The 20759-nt window shown below is 37.3% G+C and overlaps 1 protein-coding gene across 2 annotated transcripts in view; it reads right to left on the minus strand.

The window, feature by feature from the left end:
* Positions 1-20759, minus strand: part of LOC106669064 (GTPase-activating Rap/Ran-GAP domain-like protein 3) — a 423385-nt gene that overhangs the window by 104235 nt on the left and 298391 nt on the right. The window lies entirely within an intron of this gene.

Here is a 20759-nt window from a genome sequence, read left to right on the forward strand (position 1 = left end):
TTTTTCTGTATAATTCTTATAAATATTTTCGTGTATGACCGTATAAATCTTTAAAGTGGGTGTTTGGGGGTGTAAGTTTTATTTATGTATATTACGCTTTCTATTATGATGGAGGTGTATATGTGTGAATTTATCATGTATGAAAATTAGCAGCATTTTTATAAATCCACCGTAAAACTATTTTTTCCAAAAAGTACAATGGATCAGCAATTTCTATGTTAATATATACCAGAAATAAACCTAATTTCTAAAAGAGAATTTCTCAACCTAAAATCATTCTTTTGTGAGAAAAAAAATTATATATANGGCACGAGAGGGATTCGAACCCACGACCTTCGGCTAGATACGCCGCTGCTCTACCACCTGAGCTATCGTGACCTCGATCCACTCGGACATCAACTCTCCGTCGCCATTTCAATTGTCGTCGAGAAACCAAACAGATTACACGACATTTGAAAAATGGCAACAGGAGGGAAAACTCATAAGGTGGGGTTGAGATGGGGAGTTGATCGAGGTCACTATAGGTCAGGTGGTCGAGCAGCGGCGTATCTAGCCGAACGTCGTGGGTTCGAATCCCTCTCGTGCCATTAGCTTTTTTTCATCTCAACTAAAAACCTTAATTAATTGTCTTGTATTAATTGGTCAAGCGGACCACGAAAATAGTGAATTTCAAATTAACGTTGAAAAAAAAATATATGTCACACTGTGTCAGACAATCCCCTTAATATGGTTTTGTTTACTTACTTTGGGATTTAAGCCAGTGAGAGAAAGACCTCCGTCCGAGTAAGACGCACCGTTTAATAATTGGTCCTGTGAGTAAAACAACTATTCCTTCAACTGTCATTAAATTTCAATTTCATACTTCACTTAAGATTGAAAAAGGAAAAACCAGTGGGTTAAATTGTTACTTTTTTTACATTTTATTTAATTTTGTTTTTCATCTCGATTAAAAGTTTCACTTTGCTCTTGTAATATTTAAACTATTAAAATAATTGTCTAAAGATATAAAATGTTAAATTTGTGTATTTCATTTCTTTTAATTCTAACATTTCAAAATTTATCCATTATAACAAATAAAGGTCAATTTTATGGTTAAAGGTAAAATCAATAAAAAAAGGGTATCTGGCGAATTTCAAAAAATTATAGTCAGACCGATCGAGGGATTTCCTCTGGAACCTAGACAAAGTCTAGGTTGGGCCCATCCCTTCCTTAAAACAATTACTAGTTAATTGTGACATATATCAACGTTTTGGTTTTTAATAAATACAAAAAATAAATCCATTACAGTTCGTGGTCCGATTGACCAATTAACTTTTAGCAATTAATTAACATTTTTGAAAGGTATTGGTTAAGATAAACAAGTCAGTGTCACGAACGGGATTCGAACCCACGACCTTCGGCTAAATACGCCGCTGCTCTACCACTTGAGCTATCGTGACTTCGATCCGTTGGGACCACGAACAGTAATGGATTTAATAATTAAACTGAAGTATATCTTCACGAAAGTTCTCCCTGGCCATTTCATTGGTCGCCGAAAATCGAATAGATTACACGAGATTTGAAAAATGGCAAAAAGGAGGGAAATTCGAGAGGTGAGTTGAGGTGTGAAGTTGGTGTCCGAGCGGATCGAAGTCGCGATAGCTCAAGTGGTAGAGCAGCGGCATATCTAGCCGAAGATCGTGGGTTCGAATCCCGCTCGTGGTACTGACTTTTTTATCTCAACCAATATGTTTCATAAATATTAATTAATAAAAAAATAAACTAACTCTAATTATACGAAATTACAAAACCCTACCGTACAAAGAATTTGTACATTGATCTTTATCTTCAACCGATCATCTTCGAAGCCTATTCGTGTACGGTTTGTCTGTCAGATGTTATTTCGCCTTTGTACCAGAACTCTTTAAACGAAAACATAAAATTCAAAAGAAAAATAGAAAACAAAAACAGTATAATTTTTTTAGATCTAACAATCACTAAAATTGACAACTAATTACAACTCAACATATAGAGAAGACCCACGGACATCATACAACTGATTCAAATCACTTCCCCTACAAAAAATAGAAAACAATACAATGCATAAAAGATATACTAAAAACCGAACCACTGACAAAAGATAAATACAAAAGCGAACTAAAAGCCCATTGCACGCAATAATAGGTATGTTACAAACATGATGAACAAAATAATAAACAAAAAAACACCACAAAATCAGACACCAACGGATCACGTTTACATACATAGGGAAAGGAACGTCGAATCTAAGAAATTGGGAATTAAAATAACATTATAAAATTCGGGCCCAAATGAACAACGAGTAGAACAGCCAACCATTTGACAAGTACTTCAAAACATGCGGCGCCATCAAATTACAGGGATTTAGTGCAATTAAATGGTTTATTTCATTATCTGTGTCCATTCCGTATCGAATCCTGCATCGCTGACAAGCATTTCCGAATTAATCAAGAACCTATTCGGAACTTTAAATGATCCAAGCGGATTTACCACAAAGCAGTGTCTTAAAGGTCTGTTCCATATGTGCTCACACGTTTAGTTTCTCAAGTTAGGAGAGACTCACCTCTCTCGGTAGATAGTGTAGCGTAGGCTCACGGTAGATAGTGTGAACACCGTGAAGTTCGGTGTAGAAGCCACCACATCCACAGACTAATCAGAGAGGCTGCCGACTTCTCCCGCTTGGCCCGTCCGAAGGGATTGTCAACATTGTGCATTTAACCGAGTGCTGCGCGTAAAGGGATACCCAAAGGGGCTGAAATGCATCAGTCGGTCTCCCAACGCGCTCCCTAGGTAGAGACGACAACTCCATCTCCCTGAGCGAAGGGGCCTCGTCAGTGTCGAAAATACCGGTCCGCTCCGGCCGCGGTTTCGTTTAAAGTGGACGCCCTTGCAAGCAGCACCGAACAACAGGCTCTTCATACCCACCAGGGGTCTCACCTACGGCCAACGACGAATCCATTCCCCTATAACACGCTACTAGGCGTGGAACTGAAATCACTGTGCTTTCTCATCGTATAGTCTTTCCCGTATACTCGGTCGTCCTAAAAAGAACAATGAAGATCTTTAACGTCTGCACCTAGCCTATTCGGCCTTATCGGACGTTTTGATTCTCAAGATGAGAGCTGACACACCTCCGCATAAGACAGAATGGTGTTACTGCCACAGCATTGGTGCAGAGGCAGCTCAGCCCCGAAGGGCCAAGACAACCTCGCTCCCCTCTTGCCCATTCCGAGTGGTCGGGTCTGCATTAAGCATCAGACCTTATGCCGCGCGGAAAGGGCTACCTAAGCCGAAATACATCAGCCTGGTCCTAAATAGAGAAGGCCACTCTATCTTCTAGAGTATTGGGGCTTCTTCCAAGCCTGTCCAAGCCCCTAGAAAGATTAGTCTAAGCACAAGTCTCCAGGCACCTTGAACAGTCCCATCTTCTCAATCCCCTCCAATCTGGCTTCCGCCAAGGTTATTCCACCCAATCAGCACTAATAAGAATTACCAGTGACCTCCACTTAGCAATGGACCAACGGAAAGTTTCTACACTTGTTTTCCTTGATTTTTCCAAAGCCTTCGATTTTGTCCCTCACTCTTCTCTCCTCTCTAAACTCGAATCTTTTTCCTTCTCCGCCAGCACCATCCGCTGGTTTCACTCTTACCTTACCAATCGGCACCAAGCTGTCTTCATTCCCAATGGCCTTACCTCCTCCTTCCTCCCTCTAAAATTTGGGGTGCCCCAAGGCTCTAGCATCTCTCTTATCCTTTTTTCAATTTATATCAATGTCCTGCCCGGCTCCATCCAGTCCTGTAACTAACACCTATATGCCGATGACTCCCAAATATACATATCCTTCCACCCTTCCGATCACTCGGCCATTATCATGATCCAAAAAGACCTAAAATCCCATATGGGCCCATAAAAATTGGATAGTCCTCAATCCGTCCAAATCCACCGCCATAATTATCGGGTCCAGGCAACTCCTCAATTCCCTCCCCACCATCCCACCTCTCATGCTAAATAACCATCCCATCCCCTTCTGCTCTTCGGTTAAAAACCTAGAAGTAGTCTTTGACCAAAACCTTTCCTGGCATTCTCACATTTCCCAAATTTTCCGCCATTCCATTGCCTCCCTCAGCCTGTTTCGTCGGTCCTGGCTTCTCTTATCTTTCTCCACCCGCAAACTCCTTGTATCTTCCCTTATTCTTCCCTTCTTCGATTATAGCTGTGTGGCATACGGTGGTCTCTCGGAGGGGGAGAACGCGCGATTGAAGCGTATTATGAATTGTTGCGTAAGATTTGTGTACGGCACCCCACGGGGATCCCGGGTGTCGGGGTTGTATTCCCAACTTTCCTGGCTATTCCCCTCCTTCCGTGCACAGTATTTCCTAGGTTGCTTTCTTTTCCAGTCCATCCACACATCGTCTTCCTTCCGTTATCCAATCCTTCCAATTCAACTCCTCACATCTCACTCGTAAGACCCGCTCATCCCCAATCGACCTTATCCTTCCGCAACATACAACCCATACCTTCGAAAGATCCTTTCGATCCGAGCCCCAAAACTCTGGAACTCCCTTCCTCGTTCTATTCGTCACGCTGCCTCCTTTTCCTCCTTTAAATCCCACCTGTATAATGACCTCCTCTCCCTCCAAGCAGAGACCTTACGTTGACATTTGTTATTTTCGATTAATATTCTCGTAATTTTCTCTTCAGGCCTGCCTTACTGGTATACATTGTGCCAAGATCTTTTTTTACTTTTAACTTCATAGAAGGAACTTCCTTTATTTATTTCATGTAAATTATTCTTAGAGGACACCAGTCCCAGAACAAAGTTATTTTTCTTCTTCTTCTTCTTCCTATCTTCCAAATGCACGCGTAAGATGTCTAAGGATATCATGCGCGCCAGGAAACACGAATACAGCGTGTGCTTTAGAGAGTGCGTCTAAAGCTTACACCATTATTTTGTGCCTGGAAACCACCCTTGCAATCAGGGTCTGTTAGAGTCTCCTTGGACCCCCTGCACAGTCCAGGGAACTGGATTGAGGAAAAAGGACATGCTGAGGCCCAACCTGGTTGATGGACATGAACTCTGTAAACTGTCAATTTAACCTCTTACATAATCAATAGATAGGTTCTCACACCCATGTTTATATGACATCCAGATGCCAGCAATACCAACAATCAAACGATACAACGGTTTTAAAATAGCATCCTTAGTTACACAGTCAATGCAACTTGATATTTAAATGAAACCCTCCACTGTGACATGAAAATGAAAACAGTCATGGTAGGTATCCAGAAAGCCGCTTTAGTCCACCATCAATGGCTAATGACTGTTGAAGCAGTTCACCAATCGAACGAATATCTAACTAGGCGAATCAAAAGCCTCGAGCGAAAAGACTGCTTGTTCAGTGATTGTAGAGAACTAGTTAAAAATTAAGTACTAAACCAACAAAAATATATATTATGTATTATTATTTTATTCTGCTTTATCTTTTCGTAAAATTATTATATATTAGTTACGTTAATAAGCTAGATTACAATATGAATGAATCTTCCATCTTTGGTGATTGAGAAAAAAATTAACAGTCAACGTTATTTAAATTCGATTTTTTATTTTTTTGAAGTTATAAATATACTTTATGCTTTTAAAACAGTTGGACACAAACATTATAAATCATATAGTTTCGGAGTCGATATTGACTCTAACAAAATACAACAAAATTTTGAACATCTGGATACGCTTTTCTGAGATTTTCCTCGTATCAATTTGCTCGTTTACCCATCTGTCCTTCTTATCTGTTTTGTGTTGCACTCAGATGATAGGGGCGTTGAGCCGCAATTTCCGATAAAAAGCCGGCTATCTTAAAACTTGTTCAAATGTATCTCCAAACTTTTCAATCACTCCATATTTCTAATGTTTCATGTTACGTACGACGGAATTTTATTTTCAGCTGACTACCCAGTGAAAGTTTTTAAGGAGTGAAGATAAGCTTGTTCGTAACTGCAAAACATGCAAGCCTGGCGTGACTATTTTTGAACCACATTAATTTAAAATCTCACAATCAGACAAAAATACTTAAACGCAACTCATCGACTTAAAAAAAAATCAACGAAAGTTAGCATCTTAACTAGTTATCGAGCAGAAATAATGTTTTGAAGTATAAAAGATTCTCAAAATAAAACTAAACGAGAGACGAACCCTAAACGATTACGTGATACTAGCACAAAGCGGATATGAAAAGATAACGATCATTTTGGGTAATTTATCAACCGATATCTGACGTAAAATCTGAAAGATTGTTTGATGTTAATTGTCGGTATGATTAAAAAATGTTTTATAAGAGTTACTTCATTATACATTTTTTATTGCTGCCTTAAAATATAAATATTAAAAATACACCGATATATTCGGGCTAATTAAAAACACGGCATTGTTGAACTGGCGTGTATTTTTAGAGAATATCAACTGGTCAAAAGCTATCTGATGTCGCATGCGAGAATTCTGCAGGCATTTTTGTGTTATTTTTGTAATATAATACTTGAATAAACATTATCTTATAATGCTATCCTTCTTTTTCAATACTTTCGTAGAATATTAGCCAACATATTTTGTCTTGTCATATGTTATTTTTACACAATATCCACGCTGTGTTTTTAATGATTATTTGGAGGTCATGAGATGCGATCTGGTGTGACGTAGGTTTTAGAAAAACATTTTCTTTATCCTGCCAACGTTTCGATCTTTATTCAGATCATCTTCAGGGCTCAAAATGTTTGTTATCCGTGTAGATGTGGCATTCTTGTTTGTCGTGTTGAGAGTGCCATTGTGTTGTCTGCATTTCAACAAAAAAGTTCTCTGATTGATAGCCGATACGAGTTTCTTCTCATTGTTGGCGATGTCCTTCAGAATACACTTTGCTTGGTGTCCATAAATAGTTGAAATCTCTTCATAGAATCTCATGTTCCTCGTTCGTCTCGTGTAGAAATGTGTGGTGTTTAGTGACCGTTACTTAATGATTATTTGGAGATCGTGAGATGCGGTCTGGTGTGACGTAGGTTTTAGAACGTTTCGATCTTTATTCAGATCATCTTCAGGGCTCAAAGTGTTTGTTTTCCGTGTAGATGTGGCATTCTTGTTTATCGTGTTGAGAGTGCCCTTGTGTTGTCTGCATTTCAACAAAAAAGTTCTCTGATTGATAGCCGATGCGAGTTTCTTCTCACTGTTGACGATGTCCTTCACAATACTCTGCTTAGTGTCTATAAATAGTTGAAATCTGTTCATAGAATCCCATGTTCTTCGTTCTTCTCGTGCAGAAATGGGTGGCGTTTAGTGACCGTTACTTAATGATTATTTGGTGATCGTGAGATGCGCTCTGGTGTGACGTAGGTTTTTGAAAAACGTTTTATTTATCGTGCCAGCTTTTCGATCTTTATTGAGATCTTCTTCAGGTCTCAAAGTTTGTTTTTAATATTTTTGACCAGCAGTATTCCAAACTTGAGTTGTTCCTCTCAAAGAACAATGATGGCACCCTTTCGTGAATGCACTGTTCGCATATTGGCTGACAAGAAGCAGATTTTCCATGAATCGCTGTTGTGAATGTTAGCCTCGTGATGTGTGATAGTTTAATAAAGGCTGTGTGCCGCATGATTTAATGAGCAAAAGGGATGGAATTAATTTTGAAATTGCATCATATGAATCTCCACTGCACATTACATATGTAGATTGAACCTCAGGTTAGAACAACATATTCTGTAAGCAACTTTTCTGCTACTTCCACTAAATCATGAGGTTTATTATGGTGGTCTGAGGGATGATATACCACTTATTTGATTCTTACCGACCATCTTGGTTAACCTATACTTTCTGAATTGTCTTTTTGACACTTTTCAGCATTTTGCCTTTTCTATTGTGTCTGTGTGATTTCTGATAAGTGAAGTCTCTTTCATAAGGTCGTGAGGGATAGGGTGCGCCTGTTGGCGTTATCTTGTTTATCGAAGTTTCTATATTTTCACATTGTGAAGTACACATTGTACCACTACTTGTACTTATTTTTTGTCTTTTTTATACGTCGTTTCATGTTTGTCTGTGATGTTGTTGAGGCGAGTCGTGTGGTTTGATGTTCCGTCATTGTTCCTGATCCATTTACTTTGTTCTCTGTACCCGTCCTTCATTTTTCATCCTGTTTATTCAATGTAATTATCTCAGCGTCATAAGTTATTGCTTATATTACAATAACTCAAGTGGGTCGGTACCTTATGACAGACGGTTTTTAATTACTGCCTATACTAATAGATATATGTATTTGCAGTAGATTATCTTAGCTTTTATAAAACTAATATTTTTGTATAATCTAAAATTAAAACCTAATCAGGATCAATGTTTCACTGTTTAACGTATTGATTAATCGGAGGAATGCTACAGGGCGTACATAATTAATAAATTATTCAACTTTTAAAACCTTGCCTCTCTCTATCCTATAATTTAATTATTATTGCCTTTCGTGTTTCGTCCACAAATAATATTATATGTACAGCAATAGGGAGATTTTGCATTGCATTAGCGTGAACTCGTCCTTTCTACAATAAAACCACAGCAATTGTGTAAAACAGACCCTTTGTCTGAACAGCATAAATACAATTTAGAAGGTAATATTCTTAGATACAAGTATATAATGTGGTTATAATGAGTTTGTATATATTTAATTAACTGCACAGTAATGTTTTAATTTTTTCTAAAATTGCTAAGTTAATCTAAAAGGTGTTTTTCTTAAGGGTTTTTGACTTTTACCATTTAAACTGAACTTGCTCTTAATCGCCCAAGTAATTAAGGATTACTTTGTATATTAGACCTTGTACAACTATCAGGTCATTTGCCAAACTCTCGCCAGCAATTGAGAACAAAAATCCCTAACCCCGTCAAAGGAGCCTTTATTTACAAGTTTGCAAAATATAGGGGTATTCACGATCTTTGTGTTAACTCGGTTAAGATCTGTTAAATCGAGAAAAATGATGACGTAGACTTGTAAGAATCGGCTTGTTAACATTACTGGCCAGGGCCAATGTTAGATGTTAGGTCGAAAATGTAGTCACATTGCTATCCGCTAGGGCGTAGGTGACCAACATGGCAGCCATGAGCTAACCAGCTGTTTTTCGTTTACATGTATTTTTATTCTTAAATACGCATTAATTAAATCAGACAAATACATTTCTTTTGTTAATTTCTGACATGTTCTTAAACTCTCATTCATAATAGACACATCCCCTTCCCTACAACGTTGTAGGCTGTTCGACATTAGGATGCAAGTTAGGTATACGAATTTCAGCGCTTCATTTGTTAGTACTTTTGGAGTGCATAGGTAGCAATTTGAATGAAAGAGTTGATTAATTTGGTTTGTTTACTATCTTTTAGTATCTTACAATTTAACCCAGAAGAAAACCAAAACAAACAATAAGTCTTCAAGGACTGTTATAGCTTTATTTTTGCTTCTACCAGTCGCCATGCGCAGCATTGAGGAAAAATTAACGTTTAAAATGGTAAGAAAAGAAGGGGAACATTTCTTGTCACGAGTTAATATCTTACAAATATCGTGAATACCCCTTATGACTATAAACTGAACTACTATTTTCAAACTCTCCACGAAACCTAGGTTAGCGTCAGAATCCATCATGAAAAAATTTTCAGATAGCAACAAAGTTATTTTAAAGACGTTAAATATAACATCGACCTTAAAATAGCGGAAACGTTATGCAAAATCTCTATAATAAATGTTCGCGTAAACATAAAACGGGATGTGACGAAACAGTTTCCTGTAGGACTGAATTGTCGGACCAATTCCGCAAGCGTTGCAGTTCTGGGGAAAATACAGATTTATCAAACAGAACATTGGAAACACAATATTTGACAATTTTTACTATAAAACAAACAATCAAACACGATATTTTAAAGTTGGTTGGAAGGATTGCGAGACCTTCTCAGACAATTCCGATGAGTCCTTCTTAAAAAGATAGTTCCTACTCACAGTAAGTTATTTTGCAACGATCCGGATTTCGAGCCTGTTAGCTCATCATCAGGTTGAAGGACTTCTACAACCACGTCTCTCGACATGAATTGCCAAAGTGAACCCGCTGATACCTCCGCCAACGCGACGTTCCAATTAGCAGCTGATTTTTTTATTGGCGCTCAATTTGAACAACGAATTGAACGTTCAAATTGAGCTCCATTAAAAAAATCAGCTGCTAATTGGAACGTCGCATTGGCGGAGGTATCAGCGGGTTCACTTTGGCAATTCATGTCGAGAGACGAGGTTGTAAAAGTCCTTCAACCTGATGATGAGCTAAAAGCTCGAAATCCGGATCGTTGCAAAACAACTTACTGTGAGTAGGAACTATCTTTTTAAAAAGGATTGAACACCACACTCACTCCATCATTTATCATTTCTATTAATTCAGATGAGAGTGTTATTTACGTATTTCAATCTATAAAATAACTGAACACAACCCAATGACAGATTATAAATACAAAATTACCCCGAGGAAAAATTACTCATCAGTTATGACTTACATTAGCTTATTCTATTCGGACAATTCGACATATATACAAATAAAATTAGCAATTAGAATCTGGCTGAGTTTTCTAAGTTTTCACATACAGTATCAATTTTAAGTTAAAGAAGAGGGAAATTGTTAGTGTTGTTCAAATGATTGTATGACATAGACAAAGCTCTTGTCATTGCTTATCGTGTCAGCTGTCTCGCTTATGACAGCAATCGTAGGCGGACAACTAGAAGATAATAATGTTGACAATATTGCACCTATTTCACTAAAATCAACAAAATTTCAATCATTTACAGCAAAATTAAGTTGTTAAATGTTTATAATATTCCATTTTATCTGCAATAAGATATTGTTTATGCAAGCTCACAAATTTCAGTAGGAACAGGAGAATTGTAGACATCAAAACAACATGGCTTTATTTCATATTTCTAATATGATTAAAGGTTCCCGAACAAAATAAACCATTACGTAAAGACAGGAAGAGATAAATAATCATTTGAAAAAACAAAAGCACAAATCATCTCATTTCACAAATTCGGCCAAAGATATTTTGTTCCAGACCGATTGGCCAAAGCGGCTAGAAAATTCCATTATTATAGCATAAACGGCAGACATTTGCAAGTCCCCGACGAGGCTCACGCCCACTGGAATTGAATTCTTAATGACTAACAGGAGCTACCAAGGCTGGTCATGACAGCTTTAAACCATTGTTCGCAGTTCCGCAACCTTATGATAGTTCCCAACTCGATTTGTAGGTGTTTCGACTAAGGTTGTATAAATATAACATTGTCTTTAAGATAATTAAACAATGGGTTTTGACATAGCTTCAAACTCTCTTTGCTAAGCACGTGAAGGGTTTCAATGAAGAACACCGTCTCCATATATAAATTAACACGATGGAAGGAATAACACTGCATATTTCTCCTTGACTTGTATTTTTTATGATGGTACCTTTCCAGGAATTAATATGATATTAGGTTCAATTTTAGAAGATATCCGTGCACAAGGAGGTTCTATCACATACTTTGGAAAATAAAAAAGCAAACTAAGAAATCATGTTAACAAATTAGGAATTGAAACAGCACAAGACTACGAACACAATCGGAAAACAACTGAGGCAACCAACCACTCGATAAGAATGATGCCATTACGAGAATGCGGAGATAAATACATCGAAACAAAATGAAGGACAGGTACAGATAACAAAGAAGATGGTTTATGAACAATGACGGAAAATCAAACTAAGCGACTATCCTCACAAAAACCATCACGAGCCTTCAGCATACGGACACGCGTGAAACTACCCGACGTATAAAAAATGAATATATGTACTATAAGGAAATATAAAAATATAACACATTTAACCCTAAAATAACTCATAAATGTACATATTCCTAATAGGTCACATATTATATGAAATTTAAAACAACCTTGATTACAAACAGTGCCCAGGATATTAAAAAAAAAGAAGATAACGCCAATACGCGCACCACACCCCTAACGACATGAAGAGACATGATTTCCCAGAATTCACACAGACACAATAGAGATGGCAAAGTGCCGAAACGCATCAGAACGACCAATACAGAGAGTATAATAGGTAGACCAAGTAAGGATCAAACATCTGGTTTATCACCCCGCAGACTACAGAAAGAAAGCTCATGATTTAGTAGTAGTAGCAAAATAATTGTTTACAGTAGGGGTATTCACGATCTTTGTGTTAACCCTGTTAACTCTGTTAGGTCCGCAGTATCGGATAGTAGGTGGTTGGAAGATCATGACTGTTATCCGATGGGATCATTCAATGTACAAACATGATGGTGAAGAGAGTTGACATGTAATGAAGAAGTCTAGAAGATCTGGGCGTTGGTGGGCCAGTATGTAGGATCATGGGGGAGATATGTAGTTGAAACGTTGTGCGCAGAGGACACTGCATAAGACACGACCTCGTGGATTAGCTACCACCTTGCAGCCCCACTGTGGGTGCTTTGCATTGTAATCACCACGGGGAGGGAAACGCGGGCCAATGCCCTGGAAAAAAATAGACACTGTTGGTGGGAAATGTTATGATTTGGTGGGCAATAGACTGCTATAATAAAGCTGAAGTGTGAGGAGGACAATTTAATGCCAGTGCATTGTACACTGTATTGTTGAATGATCTGTCATCGGATCATAGTCATTACAGAAGATTGGCTAGGAATTAGATAATAGTTACGGTGTTACGAATTAAAATAGCTGTACCTTCACAAACAACACTTACGAGATAGTCAGTCCTGTCCTGAAATTTGGAATGTAAAAATTAGATCGTGATGTAAAGTGTGTCTCCGTAACGAGTACTACGTCTATTCTTTTTTCATGATGAAGTATTTCTAGTTCGTTCAAGCGGGAGTTCAAGCCGTTTGCATTCCATGGGAGGAGAGTTAGAGCGTGATGAGATGACATAAACGGTGTGCTCGCGAAACGGGTGAAGCAAGCTTCTCAACGACGGTTGTAAGTAGAGAAATTAGAGGGCTGATGATAGCGCGGAATTCATTGATAAAGGTAGACATCATTGAAGTATGAAGTCTGAGGAAGTGGGAGGAGGAGGGATGAAAGAAGGAACTGGGTTCGGCTGTGGTTGTGCCTGAGATGGTTCTTAGTCGGCATGGGTGTAGCTAAAGCTGGTTCGACGAGCGCGATCAGATCTTACTTGCTGTGGTCATGGTGGAGGAGTACTAGACTGGTACTCTTGATTAGGAAAAATTCTGTCTTCTTTGCCGTGTAAATCTCTGCATGTGATGCATCCTCTGTAGAAGGCTGGATGATTACCATCGCAAAGCGAGCAAACATCGTGAGTTTCTTTTGATTTGGTACAATTTTCTCTCCAATGATACCATGCGCATTTCACACACAGAAATTTCCTATTTTTTTAACTGTTTTTCTATGAGTATACGACAACCGTAGAGATGGGTCATCATAAATATATCTTGATTATTTGGTGAAGGTTCGAGGTCCAAAAAAGAAAAGCGGCAGTTTCATTTTTGCTACAGATTGGATGTTAGTTACATTTCGGACTTTGAAGCCAAGTTCTTCTACTGCTTTTTCTATTTCATCTGGCGGGATGGAGGGATGAAGATTTCTTTAGACAACTCTCAATGCATGTCCTCTTTTAATTGATAGGCTTGAAAGTCGTACTTTTGAGCTTTAAATATGTGTATTAGTTTCCTATAATCGTCGAATAGGTAGTTGTTGCCTGACATAATAATTTTCCACAAGAACTTCTTTTATACTTTTATAAAATAAGGTAAAGTTAACTATGTTTCGAACGAAGATCGGGGTAGGCTATTTAGAGTGTTGTTTTTGAGTTTGCATTTATATTTGGTGTTATTTGGTTTGGTTGATCTTGTCATCTATAGCGAGAACTAGAAATTTATTTGGTGATACAAAATTAGGAGTATGTGTTGTAGATAGTGAATGATTGGAGGATGTGGTAGAAGCTATTCTAATAACATTTGCCTAATCACAATAAACACCTGACAATGATAGGCTGTTTGTCTGCGTTTTTTAATTTTCCCGGCTCGCAGATCGTGATCTAATTTGGATTGGGTTATCTCTTCAAGATGATTACCAACATTTCGTTTTTTAGAAGATGCAGGAAGATTCTTTAGTAATAGGCCTTTTGATTGGGACATTTTTTCCCAGCGCAAACACTTTCTGGGTTTTTAATCCTGCGGCTAATTGTTTACTTGAGGAGCCGGCAACAGCCGACATTGGCCAAGCAGTGAATGTAATATAAAAGGAGCTCACCAGAATCAAATTTTATGCTTGAACGCTCAAAATGATGGGGAGAGCAAGCTTCACCCGCTAGCGGCGACGAGTGGACTGAAATATTTATGATTTCTCGCTGAATCGGCTAAATTTGAGAGAGCACCTAATACACACTAGAGTCTAGACTAATCAGGTGGTCATCTGTTATATGTCGCCATTTAAAACCTTGTTTCAAGAAAAGAAATTTAATTAATAGGATTTTGTTAGATGTTAACCTCGTGTTAACTGGAATAGAGAAATGTCCAATAAGATCGTGAACGCCGCCTTCTTTTCTTAGCGTGTTAAACGTCAATTTTTCCGCAATGCTGCGCGTGACGACTGGTAGAACCAAAAATGAAGCTACCTACTCTGTGAGATGTTAATTAACCGATTCTTACAAGTCTACGTCATCATTTTTTCGATTTAACACGACGTAACAGAGTTAACAGGGTTAATACAAAGATTGTGAATAGCCCTAGCAATTAATTTTTGACTAAAATTTATTATTTCATGAAACAACTTAAGAAAACCTATTAACTCACACGAAAATTTGGTTCTGAAAAGGATGAAAATAAATTGATTTTTTCTATTTTTAATCTAAAGAATGTAAATTATTAACCTTCGATAATGTAAAAAAAACAAGCTGTTAATGCTAAGTTTATGTTTTAAGTCAATTGCTAATCTTTGGACCTAGTTATTATGGAAAAGGAACAAATAAATACTATTGTACGGTTTTGTCTTTGGATATGTAATTGATACTTAATTAATCACATTATTGTTAACTGACTAATGACACATCTACACAGAAAACAAACAGTTTGCATGAGTACAAATACTTTGAGAGTAAAATTTTTAGCATTATATGAATTCACTTTTTTCAAATCCTACATGTACTTGTATAATTTAAAAAATGTTTATAAATCCCAGTTCCTGAAGAGGATTTCAATAAATATCGAAACGCTGGCACGATAAAGAAATTGTTTTCTAAGACCTACGTCACACCAGACCGCATCTCACGATCTCCAAATAATAATTAACTAACGGTCACTAAACACCACACATTATTGTTAACGTACCGAGATGTCGCTGGGGGCAACTTTCGGAACGTTAAGAGTCTCATATGAAATTTATACAGCAACTTCCTAATTGTTATGTTGTTCCTTCCGCCGGCACCGGAGGATTTTTTTATATTCGGTCTCTTGGGCTCGTTGTTCTTACGTGTTCCCTGTGCGACCTATTCTCTCGTTTCTCTACCTACCTCTTTCCTCTTAAAAATTTTCTCTCTCTTTCCTTTCCCCTCTCTCTATCTATCTATCTATCTATCTTCAAACCATTCTCCTCGGCATACCACGGTGAAGCAACAAAGGGAGCAATGGGATTCGGGCCCTGAAACTACTCGACGCATTCGAACCATTAGCCAGTAGTGTAAGTTCCCTTATTGTTTCTTATTCCATTTACTTATAATGTTTTACCGTTACGTTATTTCATTTTCTTTGAATTTTCAAGCATTAATATTTTAATTCGGCACCCCTCCGAAATAATTATATTATACGTTATATCAGAATTTTTATTGTGTTTTGTCATGTTTTCACTTAACCCATTCCGTGCGCAATTTTTTTTCTTTCGATTTCAACATTGTTTAGCTTTGCGACGTTGAGAAAAATATGGTAAGAATTATAAAACGATTTATTCACATTAAACATAGACATCATATGCGTAACACGCAAACAACATTTTTTGATAGAATGAAAATTGACTTTTTTCAAAGCAGGCCTCGTTTGATATCCTGAACACAACGAAGTCTACTGTGTTTCAATAGGAGGCATCACCATATCATGACATGACCTGTGCTTCCTATCGGTCGGGCTCGGTAACAAATCGTTTGTGCCTCTACCGCTAGATGGGACGAGCATTCACTCAATGCAGTTCGCCTACTCTGTAGTATTCAGGCCAAAACATAAGTCAAACCTCTTTTGTGTCTAATCATAAGATCAACAATAATGTATGTTACATAATATAAATTGAAAATAAAAGTAATATTTATAAGCTTAAACTAATAATAAAAAGAAACATTTAGACGGAGAAAAGATAATTATTGATCATTATTAAAACTGAAACTGAATTAACATTTTTTGGAAGGGAAATATATACATGTAAACATTGATTTGTCTCTGTCAAGCACGGTAACGTCCAAAACATCACATGTGTCATGGGTCTATTATCCGAATTTCCTTGGACATCAAAACAGACTGAATAGGTTCCGTAAACAGTGTACATATATAGTGGCATTCCCAGGTCGAAACGTATCTCTCAGTAGTTATGCGGTACATTGCAAGTTAACTTGCCCTTTTGTATACACATGGGTAATTGTTAATCAACTCTGCGATGACAATTGTTGTCTGGGGATTGATCGACTCATGCTCGACCTACTGCTACCGTACACAAAGTATATTAACATGGGAAATGTTATTGCATCCCTCAAATCGGAAATGCGAGTACACTTAATTCGGCGAAATTCGAGCCCAAATTAAATCAATGATAATAGAGGTAATTTTGGATTTCAAAGATAATTTTTCAAAATATTTATAAAAGTGACGGTAGTTGCCATAAAAAATAGCCTTTTACATTTCAAAATAATTTCATTAAACTGATGTTCACCAAACACACATGGTCACAGCCAACGTCCTTGTTTAGGTGTCAAGAAATATAGTGTTGAAATAAAGGGTCGTTCGTAAGTAATTAGACCTCAATTAAGCACTACGGCTTTTTAATTACTTCATGCATGATCATTATTAAATATTTGTGTGGTGTTTAGTGACCGATAGTTAATGATTATTTGGAGAAGCGGTCTGGTGTGACGTAGGTTTTAGAAAAACATTTTCATTATCGTGCCAACGTTTTGATCTTTATTGAGATCATCCTGGGATTCATAAATATTGTTTAAATTATACAAATACATGTCGGGTGTGGAAAAAAAGAATTTCTACAATGCTAGAAATTTTAGATTCAATCAAAGTATTTGAACTCATTCAAAGTGTTTGTTTTCTGTGTAGATGTGTCATTAATGTGTGTCGTGTTGACAGTGCCAGTGAGATATTGATGTTTTATTTTTATATACGTTGGATTTTGAATTATTAAATAATATTCTGAGATCGGGAGAAGCGGTCTTGTGTAATGTAGGCTTAGAAAATCATTTTCTTTATCGTGACGATCTTTATTGAGATCATCTTCAGGGCCTGGGATTTACAAACATGTAAGATGTAAAAATGAATTTATACAATGATGTACAGAATACAGAAATTTTAGGTATAATTAAAGTCACTCGACTTTGATTAAACCTAAAATTATGACGTTCCCTTTACCTTCTATTTATGTAGAATATACGATACCTTGAACTAAGTGTAGCCTTATAAGGATATGTGCTGAACGTATAAAAAACAAAAATAGATATGTATGGGAAGAAGACTATTTCTTTTGCATTAACTATACTAAACGATTAGAATGACGCTCTATAATCCTGTACAAAATAATTCAGTATAGTGAAGCCGGAGGGTAGTAGCTGCGAATTGGAAGAAAGCATCTCGTAGTGCCCTTGGAGTAGTTTTGGTAAAGAACCGGTGCTACCCAAAGAGAAGTAGAAATCACTAATTGAGGTTCACTTAAAAGTTGTATGAGTGGGGCTAGAGCTTTTTATGGAATGAATGTGCTCTGGAGGGGGAGAGAGATTTGTTTATTGTATACAATGTTGAAGGGACCAAATAACTGATTATGAGCAAATGGCTGTAGGTTGATGGTTTGTCTAAACTCTTAGGCTCTTTCAGACGAGGCAAGTATTGAACGGACGGGTGTCAAGGAGTGTAACGTGATAGCAAAATGTTTAGAAATCGCCCGGACCCCTTCATACGCAGTCAACGCGTCCGTCTAGGCGGGTGGCCAGCAGGCACAAGTGCTGCTCACGTTCTGATCCCCCCTGGTTGACTCAACTCAAAAGACACTGCATTCGTCCTTCACACCAGTCGCCTAGTTGAGTCATCTGAGTTCACCATGGAAAGCGCTGCAAATGTAAGTTTCAATGCGGAGTAATTCATTAAAGATATTCGTATTAGTCCCTTGATATGGGCCATGAGGTGTGAGGAGTATAGCGACAAAATTAAAAGAAGCGAAGCTGGAAAGGAAGTAGCACAAAACTATTTGAGAGAACGCGCCCGTTTCCCAACTTTTTAACAACGGATAAACCCACAATTTTCTTTTTGTTTTTTTGTTTCCTCCTTTTTTGCTTCTCTTTTTTGCAGAAGAGCAAGCAAACGAAGTGCTCCTGCTTCCTCAGGTTCTAATATCGTACTGACGTCCCGTTGGGAAGAGAGATTGATTCCACAAGTTGCCAAGTGTGAAACCACCAAAGAAAAATCTTCGCACGGCAGTAAACTAGTTGAGAGTCCACCGGGCAACTTAGCCTGCTTTCACCACGCATGTGTACTAAAGTGATAACCATAGCTAGCAATGGATTTCTTTGAAATGCTGACTTTCCAGTCTTCGAACAATATTTCTCTTAGGAAATCCCAGTTGAGACTCATCAACTAAATAGATGTACATAAATCGAAAGGGCACGACAAACTTCTAAAAACTGGCTATTTTTACTAGAAACTGGTCTTTCTCTTTCGACAACGAAATAAACGGATACGGCTCAATACGGAAACTACGACAACCAGCAACCAGCTATAGGTTGAAGAACTTTATACTCTCAGCCATCCATCCTAAAATCATGCATCCTTTGATCGATTGTCGACGGCCCAGCCTATTCGATGTTCCCAACAGCACATCCGTAACGACCTGATCTCTTCCCATTTCAATCTTCCTCGACGTCTAAACAGACAGTGGCCCTCGAGACTTGCTCTCAAAACGTGAGCGTGTAGACAGTTAATCTAGTGTTGAGGTGTGCTATCACTGAGTAGTTCCTTCATTCGATTTGACGTGGGTAATGTTGTCTTACAACTTCCAAATACAGCTCTAAAAAGATTCAACTGTTTAAAATTGTTGCCTTTGGAATTAATTATTTATAATGGTCGTGAAGATGTTATTCATATTCTCGGGAAATTTTCGTTGCTGTCTGAAATAGGTTGAACCATTTTTCAGTCGGAATACTTTCAAGGGATGAAATTATTGCGTAGGTGACAGGTCAGTCTCACCCTCTGCCATTTATTAATTATGCACGCCACGCTTCGAGAATTCTATTTGAGTGGACACTAATAGTCCTTTGTGACTAATTTCTGTATTGTTTCATGTATTTTTAAATTTGTATTACTCTGTTTAATTTAATACTACTAAATCCTGTTGATTGTTCTTTCGCAATTAGTAAACTTTATTACTTAACTTATTTAAGTTATTTCGTTTCTGCGCTTAAATATTATTCTTGCTAATTATGCTTTTTTTTCCTGCAGGTAGTCTTTGCCATAACATGTAATACTTTACGTTTTTATTTTTTTAAGAACGGATTATTTTTGCAAAAAAAAGTACAATATACCAATAAATAATATATCGGTATATTCCAGGAAATGAGAACGCATGAAGTCAATGAAAGCGACATGCTGCAAATCTATCAAATATAGACAATCCAATAAACATATCCCTGCCATTCATGCACGGCCTACCACATAAATTAAACACATTTCTCTCTTCTGATAACTTTAAAATAGCTTTTAAAAACTACACAATTCACACACTTTTTTCCAAAGATCCCACAACAGTAACAAATAAGTCTGACGTAATTTACAAAATCAATTGTTTTAACTGTCCGGCAACTTATATCGGAATTACATCTCAATATCTGGATAAGAGAGTAAAGCAACATATCTATGACTGCAACAAACCGAAACGAAATTCTACAGCACTGGCTACCCTCCATTTTAAACACCAACACAATTTCGACTTCAAGAATCCAAAAATATTATACACAGAACAAAACAAAAATAAACGTAACTCTTTAGAAATGGTTTTTATCAACAGAGATAAGCACAGCTTCAATTACAGAAGACACATGTAAATCAGTCGCAGCTACGCCAATACCATTAATCAAATTCAATATTGATAACATACATACATCGTCAAAACATATAAAACAATCATTACATTCCTCCCATCAAACATTTATACTTTAAACTTTTAAAAATTTAGCCTTCCTTTACCTAATTATCCCCGTCTATATAATCGTGAAAGGATAATCAGGCCGAACCATTACCCATTCTTTCCCATTGTCGGCTCCTTTTACCTCAAAGAAACCGACTCCTCTTATAAAAATGATTTCTGTCCCAACTTCCTTCCCCTCCAAAATCCAACGAATATAAACATAAAACATCAATATTTCACCGGCACTCTCAATACAACACTCAATAATGACACATGTACAAAAAAA

This window comes from Cimex lectularius, unplaced genomic scaffold, assembly GCF_000648675.2.
Source record: "Cimex lectularius strain Harlan isolate CLEC.00 unplaced genomic scaffold, Clec_2.1 scaffold53, whole genome shotgun sequence".
NCBI lineage: Eukaryota > Metazoa > Arthropoda > Insecta > Hemiptera > Cimicidae > Cimex > Cimex lectularius.